Source organism: Panthera tigris, chromosome A3 (assembly GCF_018350195.1).
Source record: "Panthera tigris isolate Pti1 chromosome A3, P.tigris_Pti1_mat1.1, whole genome shotgun sequence".
Taxonomy (NCBI): domain Eukaryota; kingdom Metazoa; phylum Chordata; class Mammalia; order Carnivora; family Felidae; genus Panthera; species Panthera tigris.
In genome coordinates, this window is record NC_056662.1 from 126,143,513 (window position 1) to 126,150,780 (window position 7,268).

Consider the following 7,268-nt stretch of genomic DNA (forward strand, 5'->3'; position numbering starts at 1 on the left):
CAGGTTTTCTTTCTGTATTACACAAAAACTTTAAAATTAACTTTAATATAACTTGAATTATACACATATATACAATACAGTCATATTACATACTATATTTAAATGATATTGTTTGATCTTCAAGACAATTACTTTATCAAGCACCTTATAAGAAAACGTTTATCATGCGTTGATTTTGCCAACTTAGCTTGAGTGTTATGAACAATGAACATGTTCATACATTGAGAAGAATACACAGGGATTGTATGGTACCTCTTTGTACTCCTTGTTTTTCTCAGGCTCACTTTTTACTTCCTAGTCCTTGTATCTCTTAAATTTATTTCCACTTTTTTTGTTTTTTTTTCTGACATTGATTTTTCTTTTAAATTGTTGAACACAGATACAGAAATTATAAGCATGGATTGCAAAATTATTAAAATTAATGAAACAAAACAGCAGGTTTAGTGTTGGAAATCTCCATTATTTTACATTACCTTATAACCAATTCCATCAACATGTTTTCAACATGTTTATTTATCTATATGTTGGTAATGTAGCTGTTTTTCTGTCCTAATAAATTTCAGGATTAAGTGCTATTTTTATTTATTATATTTAATATCTATGTATGTCAATTTTAAATACTAGGTATTAGAGGCCTTATAAAAATATATATACGATTACTAAAACGCGTGCCCTGTGCTCACTTTGGCAGCACATATACAAAAATTGTGATGATAGAAGATAAGTAAGGCCCCTGCATGAGCAAATTTGTGAAGTATTCCATGTTTTTTAAAAAATGCATCCCCTAATTTATTAATCTCAAGGTGAAATTAAATTCTCCAAATGGTTAATAATAAATCATTAAAAATATACTTAAGGTAACCAAGGAGAACAATCCTAGGAAATGTATTATTGAAACTATATTCCCCCAAACACATTATACTATGTATCTTTGTTTTAGTAATTTGAATATTATGACACATGTTTCATTTCCAGCTCTTAGTTTTATTGGTACAACTAAGGATATGGTTGAGTGTTAATTTTTGACAAACAGTTGAAGTTTTTGCCTATTAGAGAGATGACTGGTAGATGAGTTCCTATATCTGAAACATATCTCAAATATTATCTAGGGTTCAATCCTCTAATTTCAGAATAAAGAGATTGAAGTTCATATTAATTTATTTAAAGCCAGCATAGAGCAAATTAACTGCAGAGTCAAGATGGGAAAGTGAGATTCTTAGGACATTTGTTCAATGTCATGCTGGGGGGTAAAAACCTGAAAGCCCTCCAAATGGGAGAAATGGGACCTAGCCCATGTGGGTTCAGATCAGGGCTCAGGACTGGGCTCTGAGAACACTGCCCACCCTGCTGGTACCAGACGCTAAAGAGGGAATTTCCAAGCAGACACTCTAAGAAAAAGGGTCCTATAGAAGAGTGGGGCCAACGCAGGTATTCCACTTGCTTGGGTTTAAAGATAATAGTTCCCCATGGCACTTGGAAAGTCACACTCAGCAAACAATTGCACTGTTAATAAAAGCTTGCACAAAGTGCAATAGGAGCTCAAAGAAGGGAACAATTTATTTTGTCTGGTAAAGGAGTAGGAAGGCTTTGTGAAAGGTGTGTTGATTTGAGGAGGGTCTTCAGAGATTAGAGGACTTTTTTAGTCTTTTCAATCAGAAAGATCACATGTGTGAAATTCTGTTTATGTGAATAGATTTTGTCTTAGTCGTTTGGATCACTGTAACAATTTACCACAGACTGAGTGGCTTATAACCAAAAAGAAAGTTATTTCTCACAGTTCTAAAGGCTGGGGAGTGCAAGATCAAGCTACCAGTAGATAAGGTATCTGGTGAGGTGGTCCCACTTCTTGGTTCATAGATAGCTGTCTTCTCACTGTTTCCTCACATGACAGAAAGACAAGGGAGCTCTCTGAGGTCTCCTTTATAAGGTAACATACTAATCCCATTCATGTCGGTTCCGCCCTTATGACCTAATGACTTCCTCAACTCCCCATCACCAAATGCCATTCCACTGGGGATTAGGTTGTAACATATACATTTTGGGAGACACAAACATTCAGTCTATAGCGTATTTGTTAGATTTGAGACACAATGAAAGATAAATGTGGCAGGAAGGTGCATTGAGTCAGGGATTAGTAAATGAAGACAGAACGGTGAATGATGAATTCAATATGCTGAGTTACATGATTAGGAATGATGGATGATATTGGGCCTCGAGACAGGGGAGTCCATAATGGGAGCCATTGACTAGAATGAGAGGTGCATGAAGGCATATGGTGGGGGTAAGCTTACAGCAGTTAGAGGGTCCAGAACAAGAGGGATCTTGTATCTTATACTAAAGCAATAATTATCAAACTAAATGTATTTAAAGGTCACCTTAAATGTGGAAACAAAGTTTTCATTTTGGTTGAATTAGAAATAGCCAGAGTCAACTTTATTTGACTCTCAGTCCATTGAATTATGTTTTTTTTTTTCTTTCCAGAAAAGGAGAGAAAAAATAGTGAGATAATTGACAAAGTAAATAACCAGCACATTTCATAAACTAACAGTGCTCTCTACAATAAATATGCCTTATGAGTCATGCAATTCTCTCAACATATTTACAAATTTTTGATAATAGCACAAGGCTTGGGGTTAAAGGATTACATACCAGATAAGTAAAAACAGACTTTATATAAATAAAATTTGATGTCAAGGGAATCATTTTTTATTTTGACTATCAGTAAAACACGACAGAAAATATCTATAATCTATGATAAACATGCTTGAATTTAATCTCACTCCAAACATTTGACTCAATCAAACTTTCTTTTTGTTTAGATCATTGGGTCTTAAATATTTTGTATCAGATAGCTTTCTCAACAGAAAGTAAAGCAACTTTTAGCACAGTACTGAATTATTATTAGCTCTAAGGATTATTAGCTCTAAGGATTACCAGGTTAATCCAACCCAAGGAGGAGGTTGTGGGAACCTCCAATCTGTAGCCAATTGGTCAGAAGCACAGGTAATAAATAACCTGGTTTTCAGTTGACGTCTGAAGTAGCGGAGGGTAGTCTTATGGGACTGAGCCCTAAACCTGTGGAATCTGATTCTATCTCCAGGTAGATAGTGTCAGGATTGAGTTAAATTGTAGGACACCCAACTGGTGTCCAGAGAATTATTTGTTGTTGGTGTGGGAGAACTCTTCACCACCTGCCACTGCCCCCTAATGGAATTGGTACTAGAACCTAAAAGACTTCCTAATTTGTGAAAGAGAACATTACCAATATAATTTGAAGCTACTTGTGTATCTAATTCCAATCACATCACCTGCTCTTTACCTGAATTACTACTAACCTAATTTTTTAAATCATTTTCATGTTTTTTAAAAAATAATGTATTATGTAACTATCTTTAAGTAATTGTTTAATTTTGTGAGTTTTATAAAAATATTAGTTAACTTTTCATATCACTTCTTTTTATTTTATATGTTGATGCATAAAGCCACAGTTAATTCAATTCATTGCTGTAAAATATTTCATGGTATAAATATTGATATTTATATAGTCTTTGGATAGTGAAGCTGAGTTAAATGTTTTGCTATTATATACAATGAAGCTATAAAAATTCTGGTATGTCTCCTAGGGAACATGTAAAGATTTGTCTCTAGGATATTCTTACTTGAATTGTACGTACGCATATTTTCAGCTCTATCATATAATGCCACATTAGTTTCCAAATTAATTTAAATTTCCAATTTATATGCTCTGTTGCAGTGTTCCTATTGCTCTACATCCTTGTCAATGAACTTTACTTTTTACTAAATGGTAGATGTATAATATCTTATTATGTCTCTAATGTATATTTCCTTGATCACTAATGTGGCTACACAAGTTTTTATTATTTATTGACCATTTACATTTCCTCTATATAAAATATAATAATAATAATAATAATATTATTATTATTATAGTATTTATTTTAAAAATGCATTTATGATATTAAGCCTTCCTTAATTACATGTGTTGTACATATCTTTTCATATTTTGTGGTTAGTTTTTCACTTTTTATGATGTTTTTGATGAATAGAAATTCTTATTCATTTATATGTTCATTGATTCACTGATTTATTTATACATTCATTCAACAAGCATTTACTGGATATTGGAGTACTTTGGAAGACAAAATAAAACAAAACGTTGCTCTTGTTGAGTTTCTCCAATAAAGGAAGACAAAAAACAAACAATGCACTAACTAAATTATAGGGTATGTTTGAAGCTAATAAGTATTATAAGAAAAAATAGAGTAAAGAAATTGGAAGTTGGAAAGTATATCAGTAAGCCTCATTTAGAAAATGACTTTTAAGCAAAGACTTGAAGAAGGTAGGGCATTAACCTTGAGATAACTGGTGGAATAGTATTTTGGGGGCATTAGTGCAAAGGCTCTTAGTTGTGTTCAAGGAAAAACAAAGAGATCAACATGGCTGGGGCAGAGTAAGTGAGGGAAAGAGGAGTAGAATAGGCTAGAAAGGTAAGAATGTTCAGAATGGGTAAGATCTTTTAGGCCATCATAGAGGCTTCAACTTTTATTTTGATTAATATTGGGCTAATAAATTGCAATGGACAAAGGTTGTTATAACCCTGGCAAGAGATGACAGTGCTTGAATCTGTGGTAGTGATGTGAGTGGTGAGAAAACATTGGATTATGGATTTCTTTTTGTAGAGAATTTATTTAAAAAGAGAATTTATGGAGCACCTGGGTGGCTCAGTTGGTTAAGCATCTGACCTTGGCTTAGGTCATGATCTCACAGTTTATGGGTTCGAGCCCCGTGTCAGGCTCTTTGCTGACAGCTTGGAGCCCGGAGCCTGCTTTGGATTCTGTCTCCCTCTCTCTCTCTCTCTGCCGCTCCCCCACTTGCCCTCTGTCTCTCTCTCTCAAAAATAAATAAACATTAAAAAAATATTTTTAAAAGAATTAAAAGAAGAATTTGCATAAGGAATGAAAGGAGAAAAGTCAAGGGTAATTCCAAATGTGATCCCAAGATTTTCAGCTTGAGCACTTTGAAGGATTGATGCATTAATCTATACAGGAAGGACTGTGGGCAGGACAGATTTTGGGGGAAGATTTAAGAGTTCAATTTGGACATGTTAAGTTTGAGATGTGTATGAGATTTTCATTGGATAGATAGTTTTACATGTAAGTCTGGATTTTGAGAGGGCAATTTGAGCTGGTGATATACATTTGGAAGTTTTTGGAAAAAAAAAGTGGTATTTAAAGTTATAAAAGACATGAGACCACTAAAGGAGTGAGTATAAATAGAAAAGAGAAGACCGCAAAAGACTGAGTCCCTGGGCACAAGGTTAAGAGGTCAAGCAGATAGGGGACTTGTGAAAGAGCAACCAGTGAATTAAGAGGAAATTCAATAGAATATAATGAAAGAAATAGCAAATAAAGGAGAGTGATCAACTGTGGCAAATAGTGTTGATAGTCCAAAATGAAGGACAAAGATTGACCTTGTGCTTATCAATGTGGAAGTCACTGGTGACTTTGACAAGAACTGTTTCAGTAGAGTGGTGAGATGAAAAGATAGGAAAAGGTGGTCAGAGAAATGCATAACATTGAGATTATGAAGGGGCTGCAATTATTAGTAATAAATTCCAAGGCATGATGATGGGAAAGGAGTGGCTGAGATATCATGAAAGATATGATTCTTCCTTTGCAAAGTTTCTAGTGATTTAACAACTATTGATGATCACTGCATATTTATTATTTCATTAAGAGTTGCAAAATGATGATATATGATGTCTGTTATTCTTTCTTTCTTTATTAAATGGAATATTTCTTAATTTTTTTTACTGTTTATTTACTTTTTGAGAGAGAGAGAGACAGAGAACGAGCAGGGGAGGGGCAGAGAGAGAGACAGAGACACAGAATCTGAAGCAGGCTCCGAGCTGTCAGCAGAGAGCCCGATGTGGGGCTCAAACTCACAGATGGCAAGATCGTGACCTGAGCTGAAGTCAGACACTAACCCACTGAGCCACCCAAGCACCCCTTCATTTATTAAATGGAATATTTATTTTTTAAAAATATTTTTTAATGTTTATTTATTTTTGAGGAAAGAGAGAGAGAAACAGAAACAGAACATGAGTGGGGGAGGGACAGAGAGATTAGATAGACAGAATCTGAAGCAGTCTCCAGGCTCTGAGCTGTCAGCATAGAGCCCAATGCGGGGCTCAAACTCATGACTGAGATCATGACCTGAGCTGAAGTCGGATGCTCAACCGATTGAGCCACCCAGGCATCCCAAATGGAATATTTCTTTTAAAAACATATTAACTATTTTGTTATCTTGAAGTACAATTTGCACTTTTGAATAAATACTTGATTCTTTTCTTTTATTTAATGGTTTTCAGTATAATGTATTTGTTCCCTAGAATCCTTCATAGGTGGTTTATGAATTTTTGTTTAAATATTATGAACTGATAGATTTTAACTATTTGATATTTCCATTGCAGCTATTGTTTTTGTGCTCAAATTTCCCATCTTTGGCCAATATTGGGCCTCCTCCCTTGTTCCCCTAGTCTTTTTGACATGGCTACAGTAGTCTTTGGCAGCTTCATTGCTTTCTGATATGGTAAGGTGTTCTAAGATCAGCCTTTATGGTTTCTTTCTGAGGTCAGGCTCAGTCACTTCTCCAAGTAACCCTTGTTTCTTTCAGTGGGAAATACTAATTACAAACCATAATCTTTTTGCTAATTGTAAACATTTGTTTTATATTCTAAATATCTACATTTAAAAAATGTTTATTCACTTATTTTGAGGAAGACAGAGAGAGTGGGGGAGGGGCAGAGAGAGAAGGAGAGAGAATCCCAAGCAGGCCCTGTGCTGTCAGCACAGAGCCTGCCGTGGTGCTCAATCTCACAACTGTAAGGTCATGACCTGAGCCAAAATCAAGAGCCGATGCTTAACCGACTGAGCCACCCAGGTGCCCCTAAATATCTACATTTAAAGTCTTTCTGAACTTTCAAAAATGATTACTTTCACACTGATGCTTTGTCTTCTTGTGTGTCTTATAGTTTTCCATTGGTAGCTCATATTTAGAAATTTATTTATGTAACTCTTTTGTTGCTTGGGTTGACTGTTTTTCTCTGAAAGAGATTTGCCTTGGTGATGCTACAGATTTGGGTCCATTATAAGAGTAGTTTGTCTTTATATTTTGTTCTAAGCAAATAGTGTGAATTTAAACCATCAACTTACATGAAAAACCAGATAATGGTTATGGATACTCAG

The 7,268-nt window shown here is 34.7% G+C and overlaps 1 pseudogene; it reads left to right on the top strand.

The window, feature by feature from the left end:
* The first annotated feature begins 675 nt into the window (after window positions 1–675).
* On the top strand, window positions 676–769 carry LOC122237505 (annotated as a pseudogene).
* The last annotated feature ends 6,499 nt before the right edge of the window (window positions 770–7,268 follow it).